Source organism: Hirundo rustica, chromosome 5, assembly GCF_015227805.2.
Source record: "Hirundo rustica isolate bHirRus1 chromosome 5, bHirRus1.pri.v3, whole genome shotgun sequence".
NCBI lineage: Eukaryota > Metazoa > Chordata > Aves > Passeriformes > Hirundinidae > Hirundo > Hirundo rustica.
The window spans coordinates 69,265,435-69,285,291 of NC_053454.1; the positions used below are offsets into that span (position 1 = coordinate 69,265,435).

The 19,857-nt window shown below is 40.7% G+C and overlaps 1 protein-coding gene and 1 long non-coding RNA gene across 3 annotated transcripts in view; both read left to right on the forward strand.

The window, feature by feature from the left end:
• Positions 1-19,857, forward strand: part of PCDH10 (protocadherin 10) — a 138,948-nt gene that overhangs the window by 42,888 nt on the left and 76,203 nt on the right. The gene's annotated exons all lie outside the window — the stretch shown is intronic.
• Positions 10,137-19,857, forward strand: part of LOC120752626 (uncharacterized) — a 59,792-nt gene continuing 50,071 nt past the window's right edge. The window contains exon 1 of the long non-coding RNA XR_005700779.2: positions 10,137-10,212. This is a non-coding gene — a long non-coding RNA (uncharacterized LOC120752626). The remainder of the gene's footprint in view (positions 10,213-19,857) is intronic.

A 19,857-nucleotide genomic window follows, 5' to 3' on the forward strand; every position in this document is an offset into this window, starting at 1 on the left:
GCAGCCATGATATGCCTCCATTGTAAAAGGGAGATTCAAAATGTGGTGGAAAACGAATATTTCATTTTGAGGTGCAGCTTTGTTCTGATATTTTTATTTCCTTGATGTCAGGTTATTGTGAAATACTGGAGTATTTAGATTGCAAAACACTAGTTGTTTCAATCAAACAAGAACGTTTCCTGTGCATATATCACTAATGTTACTAAAGGTATTTTATTTTATTTTATTTTATTTTATTTTATTTTATTTTATTTTATTTTATTTTATTTTATTTTACTTTATTTTACTTTATTATTTTTATTTTATTTTATTTTTACTTCTTGGTCTTGGCTTGCTCTTACAAAGGAAGAACCTTGCAGACCTATGACAGGTCTCTCTCTCCCTCTTTCTCCAGTTTCACAACCCTCTGAGAGACTAAAATTGGCCTGACAAAATACCTTGAACTAGTAATATAATGAGAGACATATGAAAAAAAAAATCATTTGAAGAATTTTGTGCAGTTCTTGGCATGCAGGTGAAATCCTACTTCAATTCCTGTTTCATCTAAATAAAACAAGGAGAATATACATAGATTCTTAGCCTACTACAGGTCAACATCTTACCCTGACAGGTCCATTGTAAAGAGGGCAAACTGACACATTAATCAAAATACCAAATGTCGACGTAGAACTACAATTTAATAGTTGAATGAATAAGCATAAATAATCAGTGAATTCAAACTGAATTAAAATGTGAGGTATGGTGTTGTCCTCTAAAAGCCGTAGCACAGAGCTCACAACCTAGGGAAGAAGAAATGAGCTAAAATAAAAAGAAATCTGAATTAGTAACTCTGCATTCTTGAGATAGGCTGATTATACCAGAATCTTGTCAATTTGTTGTCAGCCATCCAGACTACACTGATTCCAGACTATATTATTAGAAGTAAAGATCTCTCTCTGCTCATATTCTATTCCCAGGATTTGCGTTCCCTTAGGGCTTTCAAAGAAGAAAGAAGAGAGCAACAGACACTGTTCAGTCTTGATGCTGGTGAGAATACCTCTCTGGACTGATCTTGTATTTTAACACCCTGTTGTATTCGCCCTGTACTTTTGCAACACACAGGAGCTAAATTGGGAGAAAATGTCTTTCTTAAAAGATCAAAACCTCAGCAGGCTTTGAACCCTTAAATAATATGGAAGATCACAAGAACCCCATTCAAGCCAGAATGATCTGCTTATCACCTTGAATTATATCAGTACCGTCCTTTCTTTTTATTGTCCTCAGAATGGTCAGAATCAAGGATAAAATAGCATAAAAAATTACACCCTATGTATGGCCTGCTGATTCCTGACTGCCATTTTTATGTTCAGTCACCAGCAATTGTCATGATCAGGAAGAGTGGGATTCCATGTTGGAGGAGAGAAACAGACCCAGAAAAAAATTAAGGCTCGCTTCCTTAAGGGAAGGCCAAACAAAGTAGGAATGGAGTGGTATGACAGTACAGGTAGTGAATGAGTAACTAACAATGTTGTTTGAGGAATATGGGCCAAATTCTGTGCATATATCTTGGTACTTCTGTCTGCATCAGTATAGTGTATTGCCTCTCAAAAACTGAATGGAAAACACTTTTAAACGTCAGGCATTTTTATTAGGTTTGTTTGTGTGTGCTTGTGTCGTACCATAGCTACAACAATAAGCGGAAGTTTGGAGTTTCAGAAGGTTGCAGCTAACTCTCCTGTTTGGGGAATACACCATACACTTCTTTGCACAGCGAGCTCGCTTTGCTGGGACTTAAGCATGGAGCCTCCCTTTGGATACTTTTCTTTGAACGAACTGGGGAGCAGGCCATTCCTATGGAACTGTCCCTTGGTCTGTGCTCAGGCTGAAGAGTGGATCCTTCACAACTCACACCCCAAAGAAGAAATCAACAGTTGAAAGTAATTTTTATCTAAAAGTGTTTCATGGCTGTCACGGTTTAAGGGTAGTATTCCCCAATTTAGTGTTCCCACTGAAACCACTCCAAACCATGCACTGCTCACTCCCTCTCCCTCTCACCTGGCCCTCCCTTTCACTCTCCCCCTGCAGCAGGATGGATAGGAGAACTGGAGGCAGGAAAGGAAAAGATCATGGGTTGAGATAAGAGCAAGTTACTGGAAACAGCAATGAAAGAAGGAAATAAACAGTAACAGCAACAACATCGATAACAAAAGGGTGCAGGGGTGGGAGGTATGCAAATGCTCACCACGGTACCACGTAGAGCCTGACAGTACCCAAACACAGCCCTCTACCCCAAACTGTAAGGGGGCTCTTCCCCTGCTCCCAGAAAATGACGCCATGTGGCACAGAACACCCTCTGGGTTCTGGCCATGTCCCACACCTGGATACTGCAAAAATTAACCCTGTCCTGGCTGGAACCAGGACATTGTCTCCAAACAATGATTTAAAAAAAAAAAAATCTGAGCAATCACAGGTCAAAGGGTGTTGGGAATAGTCAATGTTTCTCAAAAGCAAGTTACTACATTAGCATGACTTCCTTTCTTCCACAGTTACAGACTGCAGAATTTCCATCATTTTTATTTCAACATTAAGCTTTCTTTGTTCAACAAACATAAGACACATTTACAGATGTCTGCTGGGAGGGTACCGTGAATTTTTCTGTCTCCCTTAGCTGCATATTTATGCAATCCATGCTGAGCACTGTTTTGCAGGTAGGACCTTATGCATGAAACAATGTTGAATCCCGCTTGTTTGTAGGTCGTGTAGCTTTCAACTGATAGAGCCTCATCTGTTACATCTGTTAGCATTTCACTGGGAAGTATCTTTCCTTGATGGCCTGCCGCTCTTCAAGAAGGATCCTTCCTTCCTTCCCTTTTGTTCCTAATCTCTGCACAGCATTGCTTTCACTTTGTTAGACGGATCAGTTCTCCAGAATTCGCAATCTTTAATAAACACCTCATCACACAAAATGCTTTCATCTATTCTTTAGATTTTGTAACATCTCTAGAATTATTTTGTTCCTTCTACGTGTTTTGCATAAAGTTGTCAGCAAATCTATTTACTTCACTCTCTGATAACTAAAGTTTTTTGCTTTCCCTTTGTTCTTCTCCCAGTTCAGTAACTCTTCATCCGATGGCTTGCACTCTTTGGTGGTGGCTTTTTAGCCATCCACTGTGACAACCGAATCAATCATACACAAGCCCAGGGCTCAGATATCCCACTCATATCAGTGAAAAAGAAAGAATTAAGATGCAGATTTTTATTATATGCAAAATACTTGCAGCAGAGTCTTGAATTTTTACATTCCAGCATGTGTTACAAATTAACACCATCCAATTTGCCCATAAAAATACATTTGGCATTCTGTAGTATATATAAAAAGGTTACTCATATGTATCATAAAAAATCTGCTTCATATTATGTGATTTGCTGATTAATGATATTGTGTGGTTTGCTGATTAATGAGATGCATGCAATGAATCAGTACAAAGACAAAATATCCTTTCTTACCCATACTTGGGTGTGGACATCAGATTTTTGTTCATCAATATTTGTGAAAAAAACAGCACACAGGATACCTGCTTGTAACAGTCTAATTACTAAAGTCAGTAGCAGGATTTAGACGACCAAAAAAAGGACCACAAGGGAAAATACCCAACAATGAGAAGTGGGAACGCAGTCTATGTGGTCTACTGAAATTCAGTTGTACTTCGTAAAAGATGTGTAGGAAAGATGGCCTGGTGACAGAGGATAAACAGGGATGAAAAAAGTTTGAAAGTTTGAGCTTTTCTTCACCGAAATATCAATTCTGGAATTTCACTACTTGTGTAAGAACAGAGATTGTTCTGGGGACTCTTAGCCTTCAGAACTAAAGAAGACAAAATACTCAAGTTTAGGTGTGTCTGACCTTTTGGAACTTTGCAAGTTTGAATTGTTGCATGTTGTAGCCTAGACTGATCCCATTCAAGTTTAGACATCAACATTAGGTGACCCCATTAGGACATGGCAGCGAGCTGCTTAATAATACAGGGAAAGAGAAAATTGTATCAGGGAAAGCTGAAATTGAAGCAGCACTGAAATGACTGGTGATGCTGCTTACCTGGTCAAGAGGCAGGTCAAGATTACATAGACTTCAAATGTTGATGAAAAAACTTCAATACAATAAACTCAGTTTTAAAAGCCTCACCTTCTGAAGTCCTAAGGCAGAGAGTTCTCTGAAGAGTTCAGAAGCTCTATACTGTCCAGAGAAAGCCTCATTATTTAAATCTTGGCTAAACTGAGTAATTGTGTTCATACAAATAAATCAAATCATAGAATCACAGAATATCCTGAGTTGGGAGTGACATACAAGGATCATCTAAATCCAGTTCCCGGACCTGCACAGGACACCCCAAGAATCACACCATGCACCTGAGAGCACTTTCCAAACACTTCTTGAAGTTTGTCAGGCTGGGTGCTGTGATCACTGCCCGGGGGAATCTCTTCCAGGGCCCCACGACCTCTGGGTGAAGAAACAGCTTAAACCTCCCTTGACAGTTTCATGCCACTCCCTTGTGTCCTTGCAGTAAACCACTTGGACTTCATGGTTAAACTTTGCTTTAAACAAGCTGGTTTTGACACTGTCATTAAGAAATATATCCTGAAGAGGAGCAGTGTTTACACATCAATCTCCTGCACCATGAGCCAGCACTGTGCAGCCTCAAAACTCGGGAAATTGACTCAGGAACTTTGTTCAGAAGCTTTATGCAGGCACACCTGGATACACAGGCACGCGCACAACCCCCCATCTCCTCAATGCCACCAGACTTCCAGAATCTCCCAAGAAGATGCATGCCCAGAACTACTTCCAGGGTAGGTATTGGGGTGTTTGCTGTGAAAAAAACCCCAGGGTTATAGAACCCCAATTTTTGATGTGTACATAGACCCCCACCCCAAATAGACCTGGACTGTGTCACAACCCCAGACAACAATCACCCACACATTGCTGTGGGTGGAGATATCCCTCTAGCTCTTCTTCTACCTCTCTTTCCCCACTTCTCCCTTTACAATATCCTCTCTTAGGGTGACTGTACATCCCAGGATGGCTATACACCCCTTTTCCAATCCTTTTTTTTTTTTTTTTTTTCTCCAGTTACTCTTTTAAAGCTGTTCTTCTAATAAAATTAATTGCTCAGTTATTCAGCATCATTTTGCTTTAATCCATCCCAGGGGATCCTTTAAAAATGAACCTGGATGCCCGGCCTCAGAGGTGAGTTTCAACAGTCCTGCCTTTTAACAGGTCACCAGAGAGAAGATATCTGTGCCTGCCCCTCCCCTTTCCCTTGTCAGGAAGCTGTAGACAATATTCAGGCCCCTCTTCCGCAGTCTCCTCAGCTTCCTCTCCTCCAGGCTGAGTAAGACCAGTGACTTCAGCTGCTCCTCAGATAGCTTCCCTCGAGACTCTTCACCATCTTCATAGCCCTGCTTTGGACATTTTCTCATATCTTATGATGGTTTAGCAGTGGTATTCCTCAGTGCAGCATTCCCACTGAAGCACTCCCAACCATGCCCTGCTCGCTAACTCCCCATCCTCCTTCCCTTCTCCCGTGGAGGGATGGAGAGAAGGAGACACAAAAGGTGAAGATCATCGATTGAAGCAAGAACAATCGCTGGAAACAGCAATGAAATAAAACCAAACACAACAGAAACAATGATGATACCAGAGTGTGGAAGAGAGGTGAATGATTCATGTGTGATTTTTCACCACTCAGAACCCAGCACTACCCTCGCTGCTCCTTTCACCACTGGCCTGACTGAAAGGGACCCTCCTCCTCCTCCTCCTCCCCACCCCCTGTGTAGGATGTGGGGTGGTATAGAATAAACTCAGGGTCCTAGCCATGGCTCCTCCTGGCTGCTGTGAAAATTAACCCTGTCCTAGCCAGAACCAGGAAAAAGCTTTTTATATTTCTTACGCTGTATGCCTAAAACTGGACACAATATTCGAGGTGAAGTCACACGCAGATGCTGGTGCCAAAGTTGGAGCCCCTCACCAGGGAAGTGACATGTCCATCTCTGTAAGCATTGCTCAGCAATAACAAAAGCATCTCTGAATTATCAACACTGCTCGCTGCAGAAATCCAGAAACACAGCCCTATACCAGCTACTATGAAGAAAATTAACTCTACCCCAACCAAAAGCAGCAGAATTTTTTTTTTTTTTTTTAACATTTTAGTAACTCCTAGCCATTATTTTAAAACAGAAAATAGCAGCTATGGTTTTAAATCAACAATAGAAACTCAAGTAGTTACTGCAGTTCATTATTAGCTTGGAAGAAAACAGAGCAGCGACCATTTCCCTAATTGTCCTTAAAGTCATTATTACATATGCAAGTACAATTTGGTACTCTCCAGAGTCTTTCCCTCATTACACTCTGTGATTCACTAAATTACACGATTGTGATTAGCGCGGCAATGGGTGTCCAAGTGGTATCAGGCAACTACAGGGCTCCTTTTGCAGAGGTCAATTTAATTACATTGTGCATGACAGAAACCAGGCCAACTGAGTACTGCCTTTGCCATCAGCAATTGACACCTGAGTGTTAATGAGCTGGTAATTAAGAGTTGGCACAGACAGACACATTTTAGTGTTTGGGACTGGGATTACCATATGCTTCAATGTCTCCATGCTAAAAGCCTGAAGTGGGTTTTGGTGTTGTTTTTTTGTTGTTGTTGTTTGTTTGTTTGGGTTTTTGTTTTGTTTTGTTGTTTTATTTTTGTTTGGTGTTTTTTTGTTTTTGTGTTTGTTTTTGTTTTGTTGTGTTTTGTTGGTTTGTTTTTTTTTTTAATATACAGGATTCTAAAATAAGGTGAAATTATGGCATTTGCTAATAACAAGCAAGAAAACACTTTTAATCAGGACTGAATGCTGCCTGTCATAATCTTCTCAGAAATGCCCTCCTCCTACTTGTAGTAATTATACCAGCATTTACTTTTTGTAATACATGTTGTACTGGGTTGGTATGGCCAGGTTTTGGTAGTGGGGTGGGTGGAAGAGGGGAGGCTACAGGTGTGGATTCTGTGAGAAGCTGCTGGAAGCTTTCTCCATGACCAGCAGAGCCAGTGCCAGGTGTCTCCAAATGGATGTGCCACTGGCCAAGGCAAGGCCAATTATAAATGGTGGTGACTTCTCCATGATAACAGATTTAAGAAGAAAGGTTAAAAAAAGCTATTGTGCTGCTGTAATTGTGGCCAGAGAAGAGCAGGATGAGAAGATGTGAGAGGAACAACTCTGCAGACACCAAGGTCAGTGCAGAAGGAGGCACAGGAGGTGCTCCAGGCACCAGAGCTGGGATTCCCCTGCAGTCTGTGGTGCAGCCCATGATGAGGCAGCCCATGGAGATCCACAGGGATACAGAGATCCACTTGCAGCCTCTGGAGACCCAAGATGACCCATGCTGGAGCAGGCTCCTGGCAAGGACCTGCAGACCCCTGAAGAGAGGAGCCACTGCTAGAGCAGTTTTCTTGTAGGACTTGTGACCCTGTGAGGGATCCACACTAGAGAAGGCCATGCATGCCTGAAGGACTGCGCTCTGTGGAGGAGTGACTCATGTTGCAGCAGTTTGCGGAGAGCTGTTGCCTATGGGATGGACTCACACTGAAGAAGTTAGTGCAGAATTGTCTCTCGTGGGAGAGCTGATCCATTCAATCCCATTCTGGAGCATAGAAAGGATTCCTCTCCTCGGGCAGCAGCAGAAACGTGATGAACCAACCTTAAACTCCCTCCTCCTTCTCTCTGCCCAGCTGCAGGGGAGGAGGTAGAGTAAGGAAAGAGGGAAGGGTAGTGGGAAGGTGGTTTTAAGGTTTTACTTTTCCTTATGCTGCTCTGATTTTGTTATAAATAAATTCAATTAATATTCCCAATTCAAGTCTGTTTTGCCTGGGACAGTATTTGATGTGTGATGTCTCCCAGTCCTTGTCTCAAACCATGAACCCTTCATATACTTTCTCTCCCTGTCCAGTTGAAGAGAGGAGTGATGGAGTGGCTCTGGTGGGTGCCTGGCATCCCTGCGGGGTCAGCCCGCTACACATATTTACCAATACGTGCTCACACTGAAACTGCCTATAATCAGAGGCATGTTTTAAATTATGTTTATAAGTAAAGCAGCATTGTTATTAATTTCACTACTGCTGTTTGGCCTAGAAAAATTTAATCAGAGCTGAACCTGTATTGAAAAATCCTTCTTACAAATTAGAAATCAATGCGAGGTCTTTCTCAAAGAAAAGAAAAATGAAAATTGATTAACATTAACAGACACGCTTTTTATTTCTAAGGAGATATTAATACAGAATTGTTAGTTGTACTGTTTCTGCTTTTTTTTAACTGATTTCCCTAAGTTGTTATGGTATCTTTTCCATTTTTAAAATTAAATCTTCTCTCCCAGTCTCTTCACAATATATCTTTATAGAAAAGTCATGAATCTCTGCACTTCTAAATATCCAGGATGCGAGTTCTTGAATCTTTGGTATCATCCATAATATTGGTTTTAACTTGTTGTGGTGCTTTTCTCAGCCACACTTCGATTGATTACCAGGCTCTTCCTTGAAGAACAGAAAGGCACGGGCTTGTCAGCAGTGTGTCCCTCAGGGAGGGGGGACTGGCCGGCTGCTTTTGCAGAGGGGAATGGGAGAGGCAAAAGGCAGCTCTGCTGGAGCTGCTTTCCCAGCGCCTCTACTCTCCTCTGCAAACAACCTCTACAGACTGTCCAAACTCATGAAGAAGAAAGAAGGTGATGAAGGAGTGTGATCCTTAGGAGAACTGAAAAGTGACTGGTGTCAAAGGAGAGTTTGATGGCAGTTTGGTAGGGGGGAGGTGGGGAAGGAGACTGGAAAATCAGAGATGAAAAAGCTATGTGGAAGGGAAACCACCTCTGAAACACAATCCCAGAAACATAATTCCCCCAAAAAATAACCCCAGGAAAGTTAGAGGCTTGGAGAAGGACAAGATGTGTGGTAGGTAAACCACCTCTAGAAAATAATCCCAGAGGATTGGTACTACCAGCACTCATGGTTATGTTGAAGATTTTTAAATTTTAGTTGATTGTCATGTTCCTCAAGTCCTGTGACCCTTTGCAGCTCAACTTTAAACTTAAAATAACAAATATTTCTAACTGCCAGAGTGATTTTAAGAAGAGTATGTAAACTGAGTAAGGTAAATCAAAAACACTCGGATGACTTTTAGCATTTTTATAAGTTTTATGAGGTTAACTCTGCATGTTCAGCGTAAGGCATATTATGAAAAAAAAAACCCTATTTCCGTGATGCAGCACATATAGCATTGGTGGTTATAATTCCTGTATCTCAATTTTGTTAAATAGTAGTGTGATATGATACCGTCAGGCCCAAGCAGTGTTACACCACTCATTACTGGGTTTTGCCAGGAACCCAAGCCTGCAGCAAGGTTTAAAGCCTTGGTTCCCTTGTAGCAGATCCATTTTTTTTTTTTTTTTAATGTACTCAGACTGACTTAGTGCAGCAGCTTAGACAATTTTCTGGTGGCTTTATGAATCCACAGACTGTTCACATCAGGTGAAAAATATAGTAACTTTACTGAATCTTAGTTGTGGGATTAACTTCTAATTTTTTCTTCAGTGGAAGAGGTTGGGGTTCTTTTCAATGCAGCTGAACCCTCTGTAGGACATACAGCCTTTTATATGCAGATTGCTATACTAATGCTTTGGAATAGCTTTGAATTCCCAGTGGCTTAAAGGAGAACATGAAAGGGCAAATGGTAGGCTGAGCTGGAAGAAATGAAGGTGGCATGTGTGTCCATTTAAAATTAGATGTAGGGACGAACAGCTCTTTACACAGCCACACCATCTCTCGACAAGTTATTGAAGGATCTTTGCAGCCACAGAGGAAGACTTGAGTGGCACAGGACACACTGCCTGGGGAGAGTTTACTGACTTATATTTTCCTTTTTTAATACCAAAAGCTGAGCTGGTGCAGAGTAAGGCAGGAGAAGGAGTGTAGGAGAAGGGAATACAGGTGACCTCACACCTGATAAGTAACAGCTGTGTTAATTACCCAATACAGCCTCGTCCCTGATGAGTCACAGCTATAGCCAATAAAGAGAAATGTGATAAAAGGGAGTGGGTTAGCTGGTGAGAGGGAATCATGAAGGAGGAGGAACCTTGAGGAAGAGGAAGTGAGAGGAGTGTGAAGAAGAAGGGTCCTGGGGAGAGAGAATCACTGCTGTGAGGTCAGTCTGGGTGTGCAGTCAGAGCCTGTTGTTGGAACCTGCAGTCACAGTCTAGCTGGGTAAAAGATGCAGTCAGAGTCTGCAAACCAATACCTGCAGTCAGAGGCTGCAAGGGAAACCTGCAGCAGGGGCTGCTGCAGCCAGGGTCAGTGAATGGCTGGAGTCAGGATGGCTGAGCTGAAAAGAGGAATAAACCAGGACCCTTTTCATGCTGTGATAAACAAGAAGTCTGTGTCTTGGTTCATTTCTACCCTCTAACATGAGAGCTGCTGCAACAAAGGAGCTCTCCAGGAGAGCTGCAATCCATCATTAACCCACAGGTCCCCAAGTGCTGCATAAACATATTTTTGAGCACTTCCGGGGATGGTGATTCCACCACTTCCCTGAGCAGACTGATAAATGCCTGATCACCATTTCAGCGAAGAACTTTTTCCAAATACCTAATCTAAACCTCTCCTTGAGCTACTGGAGGCCATTTCCTCTTGTCCTGTAAGCCCTTGTTAAGGTGGGGGTTTTTCCCTCTATTTTTCCCTCTATTCAGGCTAAGAGGGATGGAACTCTTCACCCTGGAGAAGAGAAGGTTCTGGGGAGACATGCTAGTACCTAAAGGAACTGCAAGTGATGTGGAGATTTTTTGTTTTGTTTTGTTTTTTACAAGGGTATTTGACAGGACAAGGGGAAATGGCTTTAAACTGCAAGAGGGTAGATTTAGACTAGCAATTAGGAAGAAATTCATCACGGTGAAGATGATGAGACCGTGGAACAAGTTGCTCAGAGAAGCTGTGGATGCCCCATCCCTGGAAGTTTCAGCATCAGGCTGGAGGGAGCTTAGAACATTGGTCTACTGAATTCTTCTGTTGGGGGCTTTTTAAAAACTTAACTTGAAACGACTTTACTTCAAGAAGCACCCAAAGTCTTTGGGCCAGCCCTTGGTCTAATGGGAGTGTGTGGAGGGAGCTGCCCTAGCAGGGTTAATGGCACACCTGGGTCAGTGTGGTGGGTGAGGGCAGGGCTTCGAAAGCAGGGAGAGAAGGAAAGGCCTGGTGGGAAGTGAGCTGCAGCCAGGATCAGGTGGCTCTGGCAGAGCTGAGTGAAGTTGGTGGTGGGTCAGGGAGCATGTGGCTGTGGACTGGGCTTGGGACAAGGTATGGGAGATTCCCTGGAACCCCTGGGCAGCTGTGCTGACCCATTGTAGACAAAAGCTTGAGCTCTTTTGTGGTGTGTTGGTACTCATGGGCAATGAAGACTGGTTAGAATGTGGCAATAGGGAATCTGGGCTAATCAGGTGACATCTGGGCCAGAGCTTTCCCTGCTGAGGAGGCTGGGTCAGCTGTGTGTGGCACGGCCAGGGCATTGTGCTCGTGCACTGCAGAGGCTCCCTGTCCTTACACAAGGCTTAAAAACCTCAAACAACCTCCCCAAAACCACCCAAACCTCAACAGGATCCCTCAATCAAGGGGCTGGTATAGGTTTAGAACACTGTGGGGTGGTATTTTGGAGTGTTACTGTGTATACATTTCCCTTTTAAGCAATACCAAATATTGAATCTCAGCTCTGGGGTACTTTGTTTCGTTGACAAAAGCCAACCTCTGTTGTCTGCTTATTGGTATGGCTCTAAAAATACTAAAAATCAAGGCATAATAAATGATGAAGTAAAGCTGAGCAGAAAATAACTGCTTTAGAGGTAATATTTTCAGAATCTTGAAGTTCTCTATGCGTATTGATAAAAGCTATTTTATTTTTTAAAGGGTGAAACAGTAGGGGATTTGCTTCAGCTAAAGACAGGCTGAAATCTAAGATTTTAAGAAACTTGCTCTGCCATGGCTGAGTGGTGATGGTTGAGTACAAGCTTTAGAAATATCCCCCTTTTTGTTCAATATCCACAGAAAGCCACTGCCATAATCTAGCCAGTTTGAAGACTAAAACAGAAAGCTTCATTTTCCTCAAGTACTTGAAAATTGATTATCTCCGTTCAGAGGTTATAAAGAAACAATGAGAAGACTGAACATGCAAGACTGAGCTAGGATTTGGTTGTGCTGTAGCTAGATGTGTTTAAATGGTACTAATATTGAATTGTTTGCTGTTTGGAATGGCTTGGAGATGGAATAGAAAATTGTGGTTGTTCTGGATGTTTGAGAATAGTGTAAATACTTTACAGATTGTCACTCTTGGGTGGATGAACCATTTAGAGCAGCTCCCCAAATGTTTTTGACTGCATGTCTACAAAAGGAAAAAAATATTATAAAGTATACATATCCACTACTGTGTTATTACAGACACCATAAAACGTGCACAAAAATAGTAAGGGGAAAAGATAAGATAAAGAAGAAACAATCCTATTTAAATAAAGCCTTTATTTTATTAATTGAGAGTACAAATTTTTTTTCTGCACAGCGGTGGATTGTCTTGCACAGTCCATGGGGTGCATACACCCCACTTTGGGGGCCACTGACTTAGAGCATCTTTATATTTGATCAGCTAAAGCAACCAGCTCTAAGTGTGGTAGAAACAAGTGATGGTACAATTTGAAGTGCTTTTATGACTGTATAGTTCACTGTCATATTTCTAATATGCTCATTTTCTTCCCCTCTTTCTCTGTATTCAAATTCTTCACTAGATTATCTGCTTCATGAGGTCATATATCTTAATTCAAATTCGCTGGCAGTGAGAACTGAATTTGTCTTGGAAATATGTAATGAACTTAGTTCTAGCCTTTGCTATGATCATTATCTTGCAACTGCTTCTAGTGCTCAAGATCTGAAAGGCAAGAGAAGTTTTAATGAAGTTTTAGATTGCAGCAATTGCTGCAATCCTGGATATTTGAGGTTTTTTGAAGGGATCTTGAGATCAAGAGCTATTAATTTCTGGGAAACTGGACACAAGTTGGTATATTGACGTTCAGACATGTGTTCTACTTTCATTTTTAGATGCTATTTATTTTCTCTGCTCTTAGCTGTTCTTCTGCAGTGAAAAAAGTTACAAGTATACCAGTATGAACAATACATTTTCTTCCCCATAACCAAAAAATTTCTGGCACTGGGAAGAGAGAGGGAGCTTAGGGAGAAGTATGATTTGGTAAGTTCTCACATCTTGGAATTATTTGGTTTGCCTTTTGCTTTTAGTCAAGGAAACGATTTTAATTTTTTTTTTTTTTCCTTGGATTAACACTTTAGAAGATCCTCATGGAAATGAGAAGGAAATAGGCTATATGTTTTCATTACGAAAGTGAATCCTTGCTCCCAGCAGACGTGTAGTAGCTTCACTTGCTCTATCTAATGAAAGATGAGTAATTAAGAAGGAGTGTTTCCATGTTTAGCAGCTCATTGGTTCTATAACCTCACAAAACCCAGCTGTTGTGTTCAAGGTGTGCTTTAGAGAGCTGAAATCAAAAGGAAAGACAGTGCATGTCCACTCTAACATGGTGCAGGGATTCTTCAGCTTTGCTCAGGTGTCGCCAGCATGAATTCCTCCCCTCAGTGAGGAGTTTTCCTCCTTGCTCCCCAAAATAGATGCAAACCAGTGCTGTGGTTGCTGTTTCACTTCCGGGACCTGAACTAGTGATTTTGCAGGGCAGTACACACACTGTGATGACTATTTTTATTAGTATTGTATTAATTATATAACTATATAAAATATTAATATAAAATTATATTTTTAAATATTATTATTATAATTTTATTTTTATAGAGAAATATCTTTGAGATCTCTCAACTGATATGTACAAACTGATGTCTACAGACTGTATGGCTCCTGACAGGTTCTGCTCACTGGAATAACCATTGCAGAGTCTTTATGTAGTATGAAGAGATTGTTTAAAAATGGATTCCAGAGTGGAATTCCTGGACAGTAGACGTCTCTGGTTGACTGACAGGGAATGCTGACTGAAATGAGGATACCAGTGTGGGGTGTTTTTTTGTTGGTTTTTTTGTTTGTTTGTTTGTTTTATTTTCATTACTCAGGAAAACAAGGTTCTGATTTAGACAATTATCATGCAAACTGGCATTGAGTTCAGGTGGAATTTCAGGGAACCAGGTTTGTTGCTTAGTAGCTGAAGTAGTTGAATCAGGGTGAATGACAAATATATTTGAGCTGAACATAATATCAAATGTATGTAATATTAAATCATGGCTGCACAGGGAAGGGAAACTATATCTGAAGTGCTGGGAGCTGCTGCGCTCTTAGACATATTTTAATTTCATGGCAAAGAAAGAAGGAGAAATTATTCCTTTCCTAGTGTTCTCAGGCTGAGGAAGGCTCCAGAGGACAAAGTGAAGTGGTCAGCTAATGAGAAAGGCAGCAAGTGGAGTTTCTGCTTTCAGCAGGGAGCTGCTGGCCAAGCCCAGCTGCAGGAGGGGGTACAGACTTTAAAGACCTAAGAGAGGTTATTCTGATGGCTGCTCAACTTGAGAATGTGCTGAAAGCTGTTGCACTAGTAATCAGGACTCTGAGGGACCCCTACCCTTATTTCAGGGATGTGAGTAGAGGGAGAAAAATGTTTCTCCTACCTCAGCACATTCTTATTCTGATAACTCACTGTATTTAACTTTATTTTTTTCCTACTTATGTATTGCCTTGCAAAAGGATATCTGGGTCCATTGTGACTCAATACTGTTTGAGTCTGTGAGCCTGTTCTCTTGAAAGAGGCAAAGAAGGATTAGGCAGCTACCCCTCCAAGTTTTGTTGAGCTCAGCTCTTGGTATGATCATGGATTTTGTTTCAACCTGGTCTTTTTCTTCTAACATGGAGAAGAAATCTGATTCAAGGAATGGGAGATTATCTCTTTCGATAGCAAAGATCCTTTATTGGAAATTTAAGTTACAGACACTTAACCATTTACTTTTTTGTTATGTAGGTGGTTTTGTGTCTTTTGATGTATAAAAATCTTGGGTTTTTTATTTAAGAAAAAGTCTATTTTTAAATTGCTTACAGATATATTTTTTTTATTCATATTGGGTAAGGTCTGAACTTTTCTGATGGAAATAACCTCACAATTTGAGAGAAATTGCATTACATGCTGCTGTCTATAAAGCACCTGGTTATTGTTGTTGCATACAATAAGACTGCTTCTTGTAAGTCTTGTTTCTTGTTCTGTGAAAATGCCTTTAATCTTGCTGGGGAGGAGATTAGTTTCCCTAGTGCCCTCTTCTTGCATAATACCTGTCTTCCTCACTGCATTTGTGAACTCAGATGTGGGTAAACAAGCATGCCATTGGAAGGTTCAAGAACTGATTTAATGATTGCAGCCCTTATCCACCCTTTTCATTGTTGAGACTATTTTATATTTATATTTTTGGGATGCCACACTGATGGCTGTGTGGGCTGGTATGTTGCATCTCCCTCACCAGTGATTTATTTATTTGAAAAATCAGTGCTTGAGAACTGACCATGTAGAGATTAAGGTAGATGTCAAGACTGAAGCTCTTCATTTCTTTCCCTCTTACAACAAAATATGAACAGGTGGGCTGGTTGGTCCCACTTGCAGGAAGATGTCTCCAGTGGGATCAGTCCCAGGGTTTGCAGATAATTAATTTTATAATATATTCCAAAGAACTTTTCTGGTGGCGATTAGCCTCAAATGGACCTGAGGCTTAAGATGCCAACCTGCGGCACATGGTATGCTGTTCACACCTAGAACCTCTTCCCATTTCTAAAAGATGCTGCAGGATAAATGGGCAAAGATTGGATTTGGATGACTGAAGCAAAACCCTGGTAATTTTACTGTCATACTGATTTTTATAGGCAGAAGAAACAGATATAAAACGCTCAAGCTATCACTATCCATTCTGATCCTTACTGTTTTTTAGCAACATTAAACTTAGATCTGAGGTCTGGAATCCCTCTCATCTCGCCTATCCTCATCTGCTTTTGACAAACTATCCTGCCTTTCACTTTGAGTCGTAAGACTGGATTATCTTTGACACGAGAGCTGTCTCTCTGGTGAGAGGCAAGAGTGGTGAGGCATGTTCACGCACCCACGGATTCATAAACCAATATTTCTCCTGAAATGCAGCTGCATACATTAACCAGGTACTCTCTGCAGACTTGCCCAGAAGCATACAAGGCTGTGGAATGCCTGCACCCTATTCTATACTGGTATCAATCAGTTTTCTTGATTTTGCTGTCTCAGGAGATAAACCGTGGTACCTAGCGATTCAGATCCTGGGCAATAATCATGTGAAAGAATTTACATCCCTCGGCGTGTGAAAGTTACACGATTTAGCATGTTTATTCAACTGTTCTCTGAAGAAATCAGAATAAAGTGCTGCTTAATAAATTAGGTTCCACGCTCAGGATTGTACAGCTCTCAGAACAGTAGAGAGGACAGAATTTCAGGTGCTGTTATGGGCATTCCTCATCACATTGAACCTCAATTTGCTTGGAGCCTCAGAGCCACTACTTGCTTTCATCCAGGAAATCTGGACTTACATATTTTGTCAGTCCCTAAGACAGGCATCATCCCACCACGTTTCTGTGATGGTGACTACATCAAAGGTTTGCTGTTGTACCGTGGCTTCCAGCTCCTCTTGTTTGTCACCCATTGCTGCGTGCATCAGTGTACATGCACTTCAGCTGGGCTGCTGATTTCACCCCTACCTCTGGCCTACCACCCATGGGCCTTTTCTGCAGACCCTAGCTGCATCTTCTTCTGCCTTCCAACCTATTTTTAAGCCCTCTCAACCAACTCATGGGCTAGGATCCTTTTGCCCTTGTTAGGCAGATGGAGCCCATCTGATTCTAGCGGGCATGGTACAAAAAAACCAAACCAAAACAAAAAACAAAACAAACAAACAAAAAAATTGCCCCATGATAAAAAAAACCAAGTTCCACAGATGAAAATTCCACTGGCACCAGCTGTTCATTGATAGTGTGGGTTCTCCTGGTCCTTTCAGTATTCATTACTGCGGCTGAAGGGACTGAGCACAACACCACCTGTGCTCCTGCTCCACCAACCAATTGACCCAGAGCCCTGAAGGTCTTTTTAATTACCCTGGTGCCCTTCTTAGCAACCTCAGCACTGCCAGGCCAGAGAGGGTAATAACAACAGGGCTTATTATGTTACTCACATTGCTATATTAATATTATATCAATATATGAGTATTAATTCTAACAATGATATGATAGGTATTATATTTATTATATTATAGCTAATAGAGAGACAGAAGACTATTTTTAGTGTATATGGGGAAGTACAATCTGCTTCTTCCAGTGTTGCTATCAGTGAAGAGAATAAGTAGTATCTGCCTGTGGGTCACTTACATTCCGTAATTCCAGGAGCAAGGAAGCCTGGAGAAGCCCATCCAGCAACAGCATGTTTTTGAGTGACCTGATGCATTGCTTCTGCTTAGGTTAATGGTGGTAGCTTGAAGAGTTAGTTTTTTTAAATAGGTGGTTAATTTTTTTTTTCTTAAATTCTGTCCACAAAGATAAAATATATAAAACTTTTTTTAAATGGGAAGTTCTTCACTGTGAATATTCCAGATTGATTTAAGGGAGATGTGCAGAAAACATGAAAGCTAACCAGGGGAGTGCTAGAGTCTTTTTCATGGGTTTCATTACATACTTGATGAAAAATCAGGAAATAACACTACTTATTCTGATATTTTATCAACTGGATTATGATTAATGAAGAGTGGAAGGAGCTAGACCTTCAGAATACTACTGTTCTTGAAAGGATGGGAAAAAAGTGGTAAAGTTCTTTCCCTGCAGTTTTGACCCTAGTCTATAACCAGCAGTGCTTGCAAAATAACAAACAGGAAAGAGAAGAAAGCCACAAGAAAAATCTGTGCTATTCAATAGGATCATGTGAACTTTCAGGATGTATTTTCACATGTAACAATAGAATTTTTTAAGAAAAAGAAACTCTTATTCACAGTTCATTCTGAACTCTCTAGACATCTGAAGAACATATTCCTGTATAACATTACTTTGTATATTGAACTTGAAATTCACTGTTTAATTTCTGGTATAACTTTGGATTATATAATTGCTTTGAAATAAGGCTTAGCTGAACATGATTTGAGCTGCATCACTTGTGAGGAGCAAAAGAGGTGACTGTTATATCTCAGAAGTATGAAAGATGCATAGTGGAGCAAAGAAGGCACTAATGTGCACAGAACAAATATATCTGTATCTGACATTACAAAATTTTTACAGATGGAGAACTGTTGAGAATTTATTTACATAACCATAAACCACTTCCTATCCCAGAAAATGTGCTGGACTGGAAGAAGTTGCCAGCTATTTAATATGACAGAACAAAAATCTAGCTGCTGCTGAAAACAGAAGGTGAAAACACAGAATGGACGGGTGATATTTAATGAACAGTAGCTGTGTATTATTGAACATCAGAAAAGGATCTATATAGCCAGATTAAAGACAGATGACCTTTTTAGAGTTTAGTTAACCTTTTGGTCACTTTTGAGAGTTATCACTTAGGAATATAAAGGTCAAGCTAGAGCTCAGTCTTCATATATTATCTTTTCCTGTGATGAAAGGTATGCCTCTCTGTTCTGCTTTCTTAAGGAGCTGTAGGAGGAGTTCAGTTTAACAAGAATAGTGCGTGGAATGCTTTAATGTTTTCTTAATCCTTGTCAAAATGATTTTGAAGAGGGAGTCCTTTTGTACTAAATGGATGGTCCTTGATCTTCAATCTTTTCAGTGTTAGTGTAAAAAAAATTTTTGTGAAAGAGATCAATGTTTTATATAAATTGATGCATTACTTCAAAATAATTGCTCAAAGTGTCGCCGACTAATCTTTGGCTTTGGATGGGAAGAAAGACAAACTACTGTGCCTATGAATTCCAGAATAAACCTCAGAATTTTTACTACAGTAATCTACAGATTAATGGGTGTACAGACTCCTGATTAGCCAAATGTTTGTGAATGTGATGTGGCACGCTGATTTATAGCTACTCCAAAGAAGTCCGTGGCTAGGCCTTTACTAGGAAATCTGTCTAGCAGTTGCTGATTCTCTGACATGTTATTGGTTTTGGTGTCATGTGGGGGTTTTGGGTTTGTGTTTTTGTGGGTTTTTGTTTGTTTGTTTGTTTGTTTGGGGTTTTTTCCCCCTTGGTTGTTTCTATTATTACATTTTTTTTAATTTGCATGCTATAGTCCAGCATATATGTAAAATTGCGGTCTTACTTCAGGTGGCTGTTTGACTGATTTCAGCATTGAGGTTGCTGATAGAGATGGGCAGAACACTTTCTGAATTTTGTTAGGTTATTTTCATCTACCCTTTTTTTAGCTGGCATAGGATCAGGAGGAGGTGACATTTTGTATCACACAGGAAACAGATGGATATACATCTAGGTATCCAAGTGTTTGTCTTGGTGGTTTCTATTGGAAGCTGAGTAGCTCTCTGGAGAGTGGACATGATACACAGGGAAGGGGGACTGTGGGTGAGAGATGCTAAAGTTTATACTTCTGCTTTTCCTTCTGCCTCTCATGAGAGCAGCAGACAGGGACTGACAGTTTTGAACACGAAGACTACAATGTGTAGAAAATAAAGAACTGTTCTCTAAATGCAGGTAATTAAATATCTGGCAATGACCACTTGGTGTTAGGTGTTTTTTTGTTTTTTTTTTTTTTTGTTGGTTTGTTTGGGTTTTTTTTTTTGTTTTTTTTTTGTTTGTTTTTTTTTGT